The 16165-nt window shown below is 35.9% G+C and overlaps 1 protein-coding gene across 2 annotated transcripts in view; it reads left to right on the forward strand.

Annotated features, from left to right (window-relative positions):
* The window catches only part of SEPTIN7 (septin 7), a 102992-nt gene that overhangs the window by 39516 nt on the left and 47311 nt on the right, over positions 1-16165 (forward strand). The window lies entirely within an intron of this gene.

Below are 16165 nucleotides of genomic sequence, written 5' to 3' on the forward strand. Positions count from 1 at the left end.
ACATGCCGCGGAGCGGCTGTGCCCGTGAGCCATGGCCGCTGAGCCTGCGCGTCCGGAGCCTGTTGCTCCACAACGAGAGAGGCCACAACAGTGAGAGGCCCGCGTACCGGAAAAAAAAAAAAAGAAAAAGAAAACAACAACAAAAGAATAACTTCTTGAATATATACTTAGTAGAGTAATATCTGGCGGTCCAGGCCAGATATTTGGTTTGAAATTTCTGTGACATTTGTCCAGATGAAATAGTTAATAACCAGCTGATCTTGATTTTTAGAGTAAATACACAATCTCTGAATATAACTTGTTTTTCCGGTCAGTCCTTTTGTCAACTACAGCTTTTGTTTTTCTCTTCTTTGATAAGACTTCAACTGTGGATAAAGGAGAATGGATGTTAATATTGTTATTGTTATCCCCAATATACCTTGAACATTACTGTTTAATTAGCTATCTTTGTATAGACTTGTTGAGTGCAGGGTCTAAATCTTTTCATCTACATAGTTGCAGTGTATAACACATAAAAGTCACCTTTTGGAACTTCCCTGGTGGTCCAGTGGGTAAGACTCCACGCTCCCAATGCAGGGGGTCCAGGTTCAATCCCTCGTCGGGGAACTAGATCCCCCATGCATGTCGCAACTAAGACTTCGCATGCCGCAACTAAGAAGTCCGCATGCTGCAACTAAAAAGATCCTGCATGCCACAACTAGGACCCGGCGCAGCCAAAATAAATATAAGTAAATAGATAAATATTCTTTAAAAAGTCATCTTTTAAGTAAATATTTTTAATACATTGTTTTTCAGACTTTAGGCCAAATCTAACCATGTTGTTTGTAAATCACAGAAAGCTAAGACTTTCCATACTTTAATATTCTTGACTTAGAGACTGCAAGCTATTCCTTATGAGCTAAGTCCTCATTTTTGAGATTTATGCTCAGAGCAGCTTTGGTTCTTATAACAATTCTTGGTTTGAGACTTATACATTGATACAAACTGAGAATCTGTATTTAACAGTTGATTTTATCTCTTTGTCCTTTGTTGGGAAACCTTTATCCAGTAATCTTGCTCCATAAGCAATATTTACTTGAGTGACTTTTTTGTATAAAAGAGGCATAATTTGTTTTCCCATATTTTCTTCCCTAAAGGAGCTAATAATTTTTATGACAATGTAAAGTATACATAAAAAGATAAGTAACATTTTTAGTAAGTAAATATAAGTTAGTAGAGTCATACAAAAATTAAGAGCCACAGATGTGTAAAGGTATAGGAGAGCTTTTCCCTGGTTCCCTGGTTGGAATTATTATTGCCTTACTTGAGAAGGAGGTATTAGGGCAGATTTTTGAAGAATAGAATTGGGATAGACATTGAGCGGGCAGTCCAGTTGGGAAAACGATAACCAAACCCTGCATAACTTATTATGTGCCAGGGAATATTTCAAGTACATAAAATACTGATACTTTATTATGTAACTCATACAGTCCTTAACAATAACCCTATGATGTAAGTATTATATTATTGTTATCTCCTTTTTAGAGATGAAGAAACTGAAGCATGGAGATGTTAGGTTACTTGCCCATTGTCACACTGCTAGCAGATGCCAGAACCAAACCCGGTCTGTTTCTCAGTCTGGTGTGTTCTTAGGCACTATGCAGAGGCTCATTTGGGAATACTGGATATAGTGCAGAGTTCAGTTGAGTGCGTCCAGTGTGCCTTGAACTTGTATGATTCCAACTAGATATTGTTTTCCCTAAAAAAATTAAAAGAGACAGAGAGACAGAGAGAAAGAGGAAATGAATGAGAATTTTAGAGTAAAATAGTGCAAGCAATTTTTTCTGCCATTCTACCGGAATGAGTGCCTGTGCTAGGGTAGGCATGGTGGAAGAGGTGAATTCACTGTTCCCCCAGTCATTTTCAGCTTCCACATACTTTTATAGCATGAGCATCTCACCTTGCTGAGTTAGTCTAGGTGCCTTAATATAAACTAGTTACTTCTTATGTGCTCAAAGAAACAGGTATCTGCTTTAGTGCAGGAAGAAAAACAAGTTGTCAGTTTATATGTAATTGTGCATTATGGATGATATATTTGGGGGCAGTTCAATGTTAATTTGCACTGCATGTTGATTTTAGGATCTGACCCCGAAATGGTAACTTTATAATAGTTGGAAATAAGGCTGGAAGGGTAGGCTAGCCTAAATTTTGAAGACCTTCATTGCCTCCAGGATAAAAAGATTGGAATTCTTGATTTTGACTCTTTATTTGAAAATTTACTTTAAAACCCAGTGTCAGACATATCAAATAATGAAGACAGTTAGGTCTCTAATTCAGCAAGTGTCAAACCTATTTGGGCTTGGAATTTGAAAATCGTTTGTGTGCGTCTTAATTTTTGCTCTGAGAATAAAATGTTAATTCTAAAATCTTGATTTTACTAGAATCTTTCAAAGAGGTAGAACTCAGAAAGATTGTAGATTGCTTTATCTGACCAGAAAATATTTTGAAAATCAAGTGGCATTAAGTCTATTATTTTGGGTTCTTTGAAGATAAAATTCACAGTTCAATCATTTTTATAATATTAAACTTTGCTAAATTTTTGTAGCAGAGGTTTTCTTTATTGTCATAATGTATTCGACATATATCAAATGTTTTTAGTGGCACTGGCATTTCTGTTTTTTTTAGGTGGAAGGGAGCTTAGAATATGGTGGTTTAGCCATTTTTGGGATTCAAAGTTTATCATAATGTGTGTTTTTTTTTTTTTTTTTACGGTACGCTGGCCTCTCACTCTTGTGGCCTCTCCCATTGCGGAGCACAGGCTCCGGACACGCAGGCTCAGTGGCCATGGCTCATGGGCCCAGCCGCTACGCGGCATGTGGGATCTTCCCAGACCGAGACACGAACCCGTGTCCCCTGCATTGGCAGGCGGACTCTCAACCACTGCGCCACCAGGGAAGCCCTATCATAATGTGTTTTTGTGTATGACTTATTAGTAAAAGTTTAGGAGGTATTTAGTCAGTGATAGGATATACAATGACAGTCATAGATAATTTTCTCCCACCTTTTTGTTGGTGTTTGAAGTGATGTATTGATAATAACATCCAGAGTTAGTTGAAGAAATTGAAAGTAATATTGGCCATTTTGTATCTAAGCTGTTGGGCATTTAATGGAATTATGTTTAAGCCTGCAGTTAAGATATGTTGGATACTTGAAATACTTTGAGTAATATTTTAAAATTTTCTTCCCTGAGCTCTGTATTTTTATTTTACTTTTAGTAATAAAAGTAATTTAACCAGTGATGATTGCACAACATTGTAAATATAGAAAAACCACTGAATTGTACAATTTAAAATGGTGAAATTTATGTTATATGAATTTTATTTCAAAGAAGTAATTTAGCCAAAGCAGAGAGAATTTAGGGGGAAAAAGCTTGTTCTTTTCTCATTATAAATAAGGTTTAGCTGGGTAGCTTGCATTCTTGTTAACAAAATTGATTTTTGTACTTGCTATTATGTACATTTCAATAAAGACGTGATGTTTAAGTATTTTGCTGAAGTTATTTATGTGACATCTCTGATTACTATTTTTTTAATTTTTAATTAAAATTTTTTTTTAAATTATTTATTTATTTTTGGCTGTGTTGGTTCTTTCTTGCTGCGCGTGGGCTTTCTCTAGTTGTGGCGAGCAGGGGCTACTCTTCGTTGCAGTGTGTGGGCTTCTCATTGCGGGGGCTTCTCTTGTTGTGGAGCACGGGCTCTAGGTGCCCGGGCTTCAGTAGTTGCAGCACGCGGGCTCAGTAGTTGTGGCTTGCAGGCTATAGAGCGCAGGCTCAGTAGTTGTGGCGCCCAGGCTCAGTTGCTCGGCGGCATGTGGGATCTTCCCGGACCAGGGCTCGAACCCATGTCCCCTGCATTGGCAGGCGGATTCCTAACCACTGAGCCACCAGGGAGGCCCTAGTTTCATTTTTCTAAGAGAAGTGAAAAACCTTGATTCCTGTGAAACAGTCTGTGTAGACGCCTTTATTTATTTTAATAGTTTTTTATCCAGTTAAATCTATATTCAGTTACCTATTAGCTCTTACTAGATGCCTTTTACTTCTCTAATACTAATTATTTTATTTCTTCTAAGCTTATTTATCCTTCTGTATTTTCTTTCCTCTTCATTCAAATTCTAAACGAGAGGTTGAAGATTTTATCTTTTTAAAAGAACTGTTCCACATTTTAGCATTACTTAAGTGCTCATTGGTTTGCTTGATTAGTTTCTACGGATGTCTCAGTAAAATGCTGCTTGCTTGCTTGCTCTGTGAAGCCATCCTTGATTTCCTTCAAACTGTACTTAGGTGTTCTTTATGTATTCCTACTGTATTTTTTGTTTAATTGTAACTATAGCTTGTTTCTCAACAAAATTATACCTTTTGATGGCAAAATGTCCCCAGTTCTAGCATTTAGCAGCTGTTCAATAAATAATAAAATGAATTTATGTCTTTGCTTTTTATCAATTGTAATAGTCCATCAGAGGATAGCTGTTGGAATGGAAAAGCTATAGGATGTTGGGATGAGATTATTCATCTGAATTAAACCTTTTTGCTCCTTGGCAGGTTTTTTTTTTCCAAGCTGGATCATTAAATCAATTTGGTGAATCATTTAAAAGAATGAAAAATAGAAATGATTAGAAAATAGACTGCATTTTGCTTAGCAAGACTGTTGTTTCATGAAAGTTGTAAATTTGTACACATACATTTATACAATACAGATAAGTATACCTATATATTTGTGTATACTGAGTTTTGATGAAAAATGTGTGTTTGGGGTTTTTTTGTTTGTTTGCTTTTAACTGTAAACTGTGGTAAAGTAAGTTGGAAAGCCACTACCCAGTGGGAGAGTCCAGTAGAGACTATCAAGAGAATTCGTTTAGAAGCAGATTTACATGAAGAGCAGAATTGAGGACTAGGAGTTAGAACACTGCTGTTCTGGTATCTCTAAGGACTATTCCAGTTCTAATGTTCTGAAACTCTACATAATTTAGCAGGATGATGTAGAACACATTGTATGTGTTCATTACACAGTTTGTGTAATGAAATGGGTTTTCCCAAGCTGCTAATGATAGAACTGCAGAGGAGCGTCTGTGGTTAAGTGTTTATGTGCAATATACAAAGGAAAAATCCTCAAGATTTAAGCTGCCTATGAATTTTCTACTTAACTAATACAGTAATACAGTATTATTTATATCAGTTGCTATAACTATATATGGTCAAGGAAAAATAATTTACCAAAGAATTATATGGTATAATGTCTCAGTGTGTTTCATGTGTCAGATATTAATAAATATTTCAAGGGGTTGGTGGAAATGATCGAAGGCTGTAGAATTGAGGAGGTGCTGGGTAAAACAAAGATAAGCAAAAAAAAAAAAAAGATAAGCAGTTTCTTTAATTGTAGGACTTCTCAGAGCCCTTATAATCCCAAAGACCTAAAGGAACGTGACTTTATTATAAATAGTGATCTAACTTTTTTCAAAACCTTATGAACAAACATTTCATGACTGTTTCATTCTTAGGCTTGAAGTGTAATACTCTTGAATGATGATGGCATGGGTTTCATGGGCTAGACTTCAAAGATAAAGAGGAAATGGGTTATTTTAACCTGCTGATAATGTTAAACTACAGGTATAATATTAGACTCTAGTTAATTACTCTTATTTTATAATTTTCATAAAGTATTTAACATCTTAAATTGTGTTAACAATATTTTGTTTTAATGAGGACAGAAAAAAATTTAATTCCAGTTATTTCCTTTTTAAAGTCTGTAAAATAAGGGAATGATAATGACTTTGTTGCAGAACATTTATAGTGCATTTCAAAGTAAAATAAATGTGTCATTAATTTGGATCATTTAACAGATCTTAAAATACTATGTTAATTATAAAGAAATAGAAAATGTTACAGATAGGTATTCTGTTTATATTTATTGAATAATTTTGTTTTCTTAAGCTAGGATGTGTGATTCTGAATTTTTTTATTCTTAAATAATAATGATAAATAACTTGATTGAGGTTGTTTCCACAGATTCTTTAAGTAGAGTTGGAGTTGATGGGATTAATTTAACTCTCAGTTATTTTGCATTAGCAACGCTATTGCTTTCCCTTTACTAAAGCCAATGAGCAAGAATCTATTGTAGTTATGTCACCTTGAGAGTATTAGGACAAAGCTACTATATTTTGTATTATGATTATAGGGTATCTGACATTTTGGTTTGGAAGTAAATATCACTCTACTAAAGATAGGTAGGAATTAATAATTTAATGTCCAAACTCAGGCATAACTTCCCTGCAGTCAACATTTTTTTTTTTTTAATTAATTAATTTATTCATTTATTTTTGGCTGTGCTGGGTCTTCATTTCTGTGTGAGGGCTTTCTCTAGTTGCGGCAAGCGGGGGCCACTCTTCATCGCGGTGCGCAGGCCTCTCACTATCACGGCCTCTCTTGTTGTGAAGCACAGGCTCCAGATGCGCAGGCTCAGTAGTTGTGGCTCACGGGCCTAGTTGCTCTGTGGTATGTGGGATCTTACCAGACCAGGGCTCGAACACGTGTCCCCTGCATTGGCAGGCAGATTCTCAACTACTGCGCCACCAGGGAAGCCTCAACATTTCTTTTTATTTATTTTGAGGCTAGTACCTGTTAGAATCATTATGTTGTCAACCTTACCCTTCTGCTCTGTTCTCAAATGTCTCACATGTTTATTCCCCCCCAAAAAGAAAAGTTTATAAATATAAACATTTTTATTTTCTAAAAGATGTAAATTCTAAAGACATTTAGTAAGGTGAAGTCCCTTTTTCTCCCTCCTTCAGTTCCAGTCCCTTCTCTAGTGACAAGCATTATTAAGTTGTTAAAAGTTTTCTGGCATTTTTCTATAATTTTATATACACTAGTCATTCCCATGTAGATTTCTTTTGTATATAAATGGTACTGTGCTGTAAATACTACTCTGTGAATGTTTTTTTCCCTATCATTTAATATATTATACTTTTATTCATGTCTGTACATAAAGTAACTCATTCTTCAGAGTATGGGGTATTCAATACTGTGTGATTATCATGATTTATACAGTCTACTGTTGATGGACAATTAAACAATGCTTAATTTCCTTGAATTTTTAGGCACACGTATAAAAGCTTGTATAATGTACATTTCTAAAAGTAAAATTGCTGGGTCAAAAGGCATGTGCATTTAAGTTGTGATAGACTGCCTAATTGTTCCTCAGAAAAGCGATAGCATAGCACAAAAACAGAAACATAGATCAATAGAACAAGATAGAAACCCCAGAGATAAACCCACGTACCTATGGTCAACTGATCTATGACAGAGGAGGCAAAGATATACAATGGGGCAAAGACAGTCTCTTCAATAAGTGGAGCTGGAAAAACTGGACAGCTACATGTAAAAGAATGAAATTAGAACACTCCCTAACACCATACACAAAAATAAACTCAAAATGGATTCGAGACCTAAATGTAAGACTGGGCACTATAAAACTCTTACAGGAAAACATAGGAAGAACACTCTTTGACATAAATCACAGCAAGATCTTTTTTGATCCACCTCCTAGAGTAATGGAAATAAAAACAAAAATAAATAAATGGGACCTAATGAAACTTCAAAGCTTTTGCACAGCAAAGGAAACCATAAACAAGATGAAAAGAGAACCCTCAGAATGGGAGAAAATATTTGCAAACAAATCAACGGACAAAGGATTAATCTCCAAAATATATAAACAATTCATGCAGCTCAATATTAAAGAAACAACCCAATCCAAAAATGGGCAGAAGACCTAAATAGACATTTCTCCAAAGAAGACATACAGATGGCCAAGAAGCACATGAAAAGCTGCTCAACATCACTAATTATCAGAGAAATGCAAATCAAAACTACAATGAGGTATTACCTCACACCAGTTAGAATGGACATCATCAGAAAATCTACAAACAACAAATGCTGGAGAGGGTGTGGAGAAAAGGGAACCCTCTTGCACTGTTGGTGGGAATGTAAATTGATACAGCCACTGTGGACAACAGTATGGAGGTTCCTTAAAAAACTAAAAATAGAATTACTATATGATCCAGCAATCCCACTATTGGGCATATACCCAGAGAAAACTGTAATTCAAAAAGACACATGCACCCCAATGTTCATTGCAGCACTGTTTACAATAGCCAGGTCATGGAAGCAACCTAAATGCCCATCGACAAATGAATGGATAAAGAAGTTGTGGTACATATATACAATGGAATATTACTCAGCCATAAAAAGCCATAAAAATTGAGTCATTTGTTGAGACGTGGATCTAGAGACTGTCATACAGAGTGAAGTAAGTCAGAAAGAGAAAAACAAATATTGTATATTAACACATATATGTGGAACCTAGAAAAATGGTACAGATGAATCGGTTTGCAGGGCAGAAAGAGAGACACAGTTGTAGAGAACAAACGTATGGACACCAAGGGGGGAAAACTGCAGTGGGGTGGGGATAGTGGTGTGCTGAATTGGGCGATTGGGATTGACATGTATACACTGATGTGTATAAAATTGATGACTAATAAGAACCTGCAGTATAGAAAAACAGACAAAAAAACCCACAACTAATTACTAAACTTTTTTTGGGTTATTTGTATGGAAATATGTTAACATAAATGTTTCAGACATTACATGAAATTTCTAAAAATCTTATATGTTGTGGTATAATGTTACAAGTCATAATTCTAGTTATTGCTCTAAAATGTATATCTCAGAAATAACTAAATTTCCTTGTCAATTGCCTTATTATGAACTTCATCAAATCTTTAACCATGGTCATTTTTAAGTCTTCTGTCATTTACAGACTGTTCTGGGTGTACTCTGATGCTTTTGCAAAAATGTTCCTGTAAAAGGGTTTCATCTTCAAGGAATTCATGGAACAGACTCTGACAAGTACATGTTTCTGGTAACTGACTAACTGCTGAACTGAATGAATAAGCATTTTCACAACTCTAATGGAAAAGTGCTAACAAAAGATCAAGATGAAAAAAAAATTAATTACATGGGACTGAGTGAACTGATGAGGATGATTATAATTTTTGTGACTTTCTGTTTGAATAAAAAAAAAAAGAAAGAAACAATAGTGCAACGATGGGGCGAGGTCCTGGTGCCTCCTCAAGGAATATACACAGCAATACCTTTGAGTTCTTCTGTGGAACTAAGGCTCCCACCCAAGTGGAAGATGGTAACTTCAGGCTGAGCACAAGATTCCTGGAATGCCACCCTGTTACCTCACCACCAACGAATCAGAAGAAAGTCTGCACACAGTGGAAGATAATAATGACCCTGACCCCCTCCGCTAATGAGTCTCCCTTTAAAAACTTTCATGGTTGAGCAGAATCTTTGGAGTTGGTTTTTGGACACAAGTTGCCAGTCTCTTGCATAAAGCAACCTTTCCATTCCTACCAGCACTTGTCTCTCAAAAGTATTAGCTTTTGAGCAGCGAGCAGCCAAACCTGAGTTCAGTAACATGGGGGCAGGAGTCCACACACCACCAAGCAATTCTCGGACACCATCTGAGTTTCCTACAATCAATTCAATTCTGAAACTATCTACCTGGAGATAGCATCAGATTCTACAAGTTAAAGGCTCAATCCTATAAGACTGCCCCCTTTCCCCAGTTGCCACTTCAGACACCAGTCACAAGTCCAGGTCTTTCTGACCCACCAGCTGTAAAATTGGAGCTTCCAGTGACCCTTTCCTTGAGTTTCCATACCAGGGAAGAGCTAAATCGGATTCCTTGTTGGATCTGTTTCTTTGAGTTTAACCTTTGCTTTTTGTTGCTTTTGTTATTATAATCATACATAATGACCTGCCTCGGGACCCTGACCCGCTTGTTAAACCAAAGTGCCTTTGTTCAGGGAAACATCCTGACCCTTCTACCTATGAATTGCTGCAGAAAAGAAGAAATTAACACATCTGCTCCTGGAGGCTGGCCATTCTAGGAGATATATGCAAGGCTTATGGCCTTTTTACTTTACTTCCTCACCTCCTTCCCCTCTCTGTTCTATAAAAGGAGCTGGCATTCAGACCAAACTAATGTGGATTTTTGGGGACCCTTGCCCACCATCTTCTTGGTCTGCCGGCTTTTCGAATAAAGTCATTACTCCTTGCCTCAAAAAAAAAAAAGAAAAGCGATACTGGTTTACAGTTCCAAGAGCCACTCTGAAGGTTGATCTATTTTCTTTAGGCTTAATTAGGCACAGGTTTTTCTCTGAACACCAGTTTAGTCATATATCTTAGATTTTTGTTTATATTACTCATTTTGTTTGTATTTGAGTAGTTTTTCAGATAAGAGTTGAGGGGAGATACTGGTTTATGTCTAAGTGGGCAAATGGGTTGTGTTATTTTGTTGTTAATTTATAATTTCACTGCTTGTAGTCAGAGAATATGATCTGTAGATTTCTGTGTTTTTCAGTACTGATTGATTTTCTTTATAGCCAAAACATGATCTGATTATGTAAGTGCTCCATAGGTATTTGAAAAATATGTTTTTTCTCTGGGTAGGAATTGTTGTATTTTTTTGAAAATCAGCCATATTAATTATTTAGATCATTTCCATTTTTTAATCACTTTATCAGTATCTGAGAGGCCTGTTTGCCTTTCACTGTATATGTTCTCTTAATTCCTCATTGTTTCTAAGTTTTTGTCTTATGGAATTTGTCCTTTTCATTTATGTTATCCAGTTTATTGACATACAGTTATTAATAGTACTCTCTTATAATTTTTTTTATTTCTGTAAAATTGGGAGTAATATCCACACTTTCTGATTTTAGTAATTTGAATCTTCTCTTTCTTTTATTCTCAATCAGTCTAGCTAAAAGAGTTGTTAATTTTGTTGATCTATTCCAAAAGCTAACTTTTGGTTTGGTTGATTTTTCTCTGTTGTTTTCTGTTTTCCATTTTATTTATCTCCTAACTTTAATATTTCCTTTCTTTTGCTGGTTTTGGGTTTAGTTCTTTATTTTTTAGTTCCTTATGTTGTAAAGTTAGATTGTTGATTTCAGATCCTCATTTTTATGTATGTGTTTACAGTTACAAATTTTTCTATTAGAAACGACTTTTCCGTATCTCATAAGTTTTGGTATGTTGTGTTTTCATTTTCTTTTTTTTTTCATGGTATTTTCTAATTTACCTTGGGATTTCTTATTTGACCTGTTAGCTGTTTGAGTGTATTGTTTAATTTCCTTATATGTGTTAATTTTTTCATTTTCTTTCTGTTATTGATCTCCAGTCTCATTTCGTTGTGATAGGAAAAGATGATTGAAATCTTTTAAAGTTTATGGGTTTCCCTGGTGGCGCAGTGGTTGAGAGTTCGCCTGCCGATGCAGGGGACACGGGTTCGTGCCCCAGTCCGGGAAGATCCCACATGCTGCAGAGCGGCTAGGCCTGTGAGCCATGGCCGCTGAGCCTGCGCATCCGGAGCCTGTGCTCCGCAACGGGAGAGGCCACAACAGTGAGAGGCCCGCGCGCGTACTGCAAAAAAAAAAAGAAAGAAAAAGTTTATCAAGTCGTACTTGGTTTTATGGTCAGTCTTGAAAAATACTCCCTGTGCACATGAGAAAAATGTGTATTTTGGTGTTGTTGAATGGAGTATTTTGTCTATGTTTATTAGGTCCAGTTGGTTTATAGTGTTGTTCAAGTCCTCTGTTTTCTAATTTATCTTCCGTCTGTTTCTTCTATCCATTATTTAAAGTGGAGTATTGAATTCTCCAATTATTATTGTAAAACTGTCTATTTTCCCCTTCAAAATTTTGTCAGTGTTTCCTTTATATATTTTGGGGCTCTGATGTTTGGTGTATATATGTTTATAATTCTGTAATAATATCCACTTCATGAATTGACCTTTTTTAATAATAAATCCTAATTTGCATCTTGTATCAATTTTTTACTTAAGTCTCTTTTGTCTGATACAAGTATAGCCATCTCACCTCTTCTGATTACTGCTTACATGGAATATCTTTTTTATCCTTTTACTTTCAACTTGTGTGTGTCCTTAGATCTAAAGTCTTTAGATCTTACAGATAGTATACAGTTGGATCGGGGTTTTTTTTAGCCATTCTGGCCATCTGTGCCTTTGATTAAGACATTTAATCCATGTACATGTAAAGTAATTACTGGTAACAGAGAACTTAGTTTTGTCATTTTGTTGTTTTCTGTATGTCTTACAGCTTTTGAATATATCATTTTCTCCTTTACTGCCTTCTTTTGTGTTTAGTTGATGTTTTGTAGCATCACGTTTTGATTCCCTTTCTCATTTCCTTATTTGTATATTCTGTAGATGCTTTCTTTGTAGTTATCATAGAGATTATATATAAAATCTTAAATTATAATAACCTAACTTGAATTTATACCAATTTAATTTTAATTATATATACAAACTACTCATATACAGCCCCCACATACTTTTTTTTTTATTATTGATGTCTCAAATTGTATCTTTGAACATTGTGTACTCAATAACACAGACTTCTAATTATTTCTTATTCATTCGTCTTTCAAGTCTTACAGAAAATGTAAAGTGGAGTTAGAAACCAAAATTACAATAATACCAGTTTTTATATTTGTCCATGTATTTACCTTTACTGGGGATCTTTATGTGGCTTTGAGTTATTGTCCAGGGTTCGTTCATTTCAACTGAAATGTGGAGGATGTGTAGTGATAATGAATTCCCTCAGTTTTTGTTTATCTGGAAATATCTTAATTTCTACCTCAACTTTTCAGCACAATTTTGCCAGATATAGAATTCTCATTTGACAGTTTTATCATCACATTGTCTTCTGGTCTCCAGAGTTGCTGCTGAGAAATCAGCTGCAAATCTTATTGAAGATACCTTCTATGTGATATGTTGCTTCTCTCTTGCCGCTTTCAAGTTTCTCTTTTTGTCTTTGTTTTTTATCAGTTTGATCACGATGTGTCTCAGTGCGGGTTCCTGGGTTTATCCTACTAGTTCAGTGAGATTCTTGGATTTGTAGATTCATGTCTGTCATCAAATTGGGAAAAAATTTGGTCATTTTTTTTTCCTTCAAATAATCTATTTGACCCTTTCCCTTTTTCCTTCTAAAGCTCTCATACTGTATATAATAGTTCAATAAATGGTGTCCCACATAGATCCCTTAGGCTGTGTTTTTCTTCATTCTTTTTTCTCCTTAGACTCAATAATTTTAATTGTCCTGTCTTCCAAGTTTGCTGATTCTTTTTTAGACATGCTCAATTGCTTTTGAACCTCTCTAGTGAATTTTTTCAATTGTGTGTTTCAGCTCCAGAATTTTTGTTTTGTTTTGGTTTGGTTTGGTTTTTTTACACAATTTCTATTTCTTTGTTAAATTCTGGTTTTGTTCTTACGTCGTTTTCCTGATTTCCATTAATTGTTCATTGTTTTCTTTAGCTCTTTGGACATATTTAAGACAGCTATTTTGTTTATTATTATTTTTTTTTGCTATTTAAATTTATTTACTTATTTATTTGGCTGCACCAGGTCTTTAGTTGTGGTATGTGGGCTCTTAGTTGCGGCATGCAGGATCTAGTTCCCTGACCAGGGATTGAATCCGGGCCGCCTGCATTGGGAGCGCAGAGTCTTAACCGCTGGACCACCAGGGAAGTCCCTAAATTTATTTATTTTAAGAAAATTTTTATTGGAGTATAGTTAATTTACAATGTTGTGTTAGTTTCAGATGTACAGCAAAGTGAATCAGTTATACATATATCCACTCTTTTTTAGATTCTTTTCCCATATAGGCCATTACAGAGTATTAAGTAAAGTTCCCTGAGCTATATAGTAGGTCCTTATTAGTTATGTATTTTATATATAGTAGTGTATATATGTAAATCCCAGTCTTCTGATTTATCCCCCTGACCCCCATAACCATAAGTTTGTTTTCTACTTTGTTTCTACAAAACTCTTATCTCTGTTTTGTAAATAAATTCATTTGTACCCCCCTGTTTTTTAGATTCCACATATAAGAGAGATGATGTTTATCTTTCTCTAAAACAGCTATTTTAAAGTCCTCATCTAGCAAGTCCACTATCTGTGCTGCTTCAGGGATGGTTTCTGGGATTTTGTTTTGTTCCTTTTTATGGGCTGTGTTTTCTGTTTCTTTGAATGCTTTGTGATTTGTTGTTGTTGAAAAATATGCATTTGAAAAAACTCACCCTGCCCTGTCTTTGCAGACTTGGTCATATGTCAGGGCAGATGTCTGATGATTAGCTGGGCATGCTCTGAGCCTAGAGATCCAGCCTAAAGTGAAAGTTTAATGCCTTTTCACAACTTTTCTGAGCATGTTTATTGCTTGAGCCTGTATGTGGCTTTCTCAGTTTCCCCTGCATACATGGTTTCTTTTGAATGTCTTAATTCTCCAAGGAGTTTTACCTCAGCGTCTCCTCAAGGCCTTAGGTGGTCTGTTGTGTCTCTCCACCCATAATTTTTTGCTCCAGGCATCTGTAGTTCTCCTGCACTTTAACCAGTGATGCCCAGTGCTTCTCCAACCTGAAATCCCAGTTAGGCAACACTAGTCCTTCTGATAGCCCCAAAGAGGTTAGAATGTTTTATCTGAGTAAAGTCTGCTCTGTTCCTTCTTGTTTGAGGGAATGACGCTGAAAACTCAGCCTCTGTGCACTGGTGCCAAATCGAATCTTGGAGACAGAGTTTCGGGTGAAGTAGAAAGTAATAGCTTTATTGCTTTGCCAAGCAAAGGGGGACACAGCGGGCTTGTGCCTCGAGAACTGTGTGTCCCAACCCAGGAGGATTTGGTGAGGAGTTTTATAGCAATGGTTCAAGGGCAGGGTTGCTTCTAAATGAAAATATTGTAGATACTTCTGATTATCCCCAAGTACTTGGGTTTTATTCTAGTCTTTCCTCCTTTATTCAGGGTTTAAGAGTTTAGAAAGAAGCAGGTATGGGGAACCTATAACTTATTTTCCCATGACTTAGAAATTTCTACGTCTAGAAAAAAGGATATTCTCCCTCATTCAAAGGGAGTAAGCCCAGACCACTACAATGGTTCTTACCTTTCTTTCTTTCTTTTTTTTTTTTAAATTTATTTATTTATTTTTGGCTGCTTTGGGTCTTCGTTGCTGCACACGGGCTTTCTCTAGTTGCAGCGGGCAGGGGCTACTCTTCATTGCAGAGCACGGGCTCTAGGCACACGGGCTTCAGTAGTTGTGGCGCATGGGCTCAGTAGTTGTGGCTCACAGGCTTTAGAGCACAGGCTCAGTAGTTGTGGCACACGGGCTTAGTTGCTCCGCAGCATGTGGGATCTTCCCGGGCTAGGGAATCGAAACTGTGCCCCCTGCATTGGCAGGCGGATTCTTAACCACTGTGCCACCAAGGAAGTCACCCGGTTCTTACCTTTCTTGAGAGCCAATATCAAAAGAACTCAACCTATAAATAGAAATAGTAAGGTTAATATTGTGCTATCAGTTATTTAGGCTAAAGATGCCTATTAAACTCACTGAACTATTAACAATAACTAGATTCTTTAACCTGGTGCCATATTAATTGATAATTATTATATGACTTTTAATCTATTTTAACTTTGTATATCCTGAAGCTGTTTATATTTTAGTAAAAAATATCTGTACATTTGGTATGGTGTACTAGACTTGACATGAAGGGTCAGAGAAGAGTATGTGAATCTTAGTGGAAATCGTGTCTTACCTCTCTCCTTTCCTACTTCAGGCAGGAGCATTTTTATAAAAAGTAATTACCCATGATTTTTTGGAGTCTGGTTTATAGAGAAGTACCCTTTATACTTAAGCTGATTGGTATATGGGTAAATTGGAAGTATTTTTTTGTGGTTCACTTTTGTACTAAGATGCATTGTAATTAATTTTTCTTCTTTTTATCAGCAGATTTCTACTTTTTATAGCTGCATGATTTGTTTCCTTGGTCATTCATTGTAATAAACGTTTATACTTTTATTTTTTATTTCACTGAAGCAGCAATATATAATCCAACTGGGATGTTTTCCTTCATGACTAACTTTCATCTCTAGGAATACATTACTGTTAAAAATGGTGACTACAGATACATTACTTTTAGCGAACACAGATGGTAGAATTATAAAGGTAAAAATCCTTGGAAACATGAGTCTAATTTGATAGATAAGAAAATGAAGGCAA

This window comes from Stenella coeruleoalba (genome assembly GCF_951394435.1).
Source record: "Stenella coeruleoalba genome assembly, chromosome: 9".
NCBI lineage: Eukaryota > Metazoa > Chordata > Mammalia > Artiodactyla > Delphinidae > Stenella > Stenella coeruleoalba.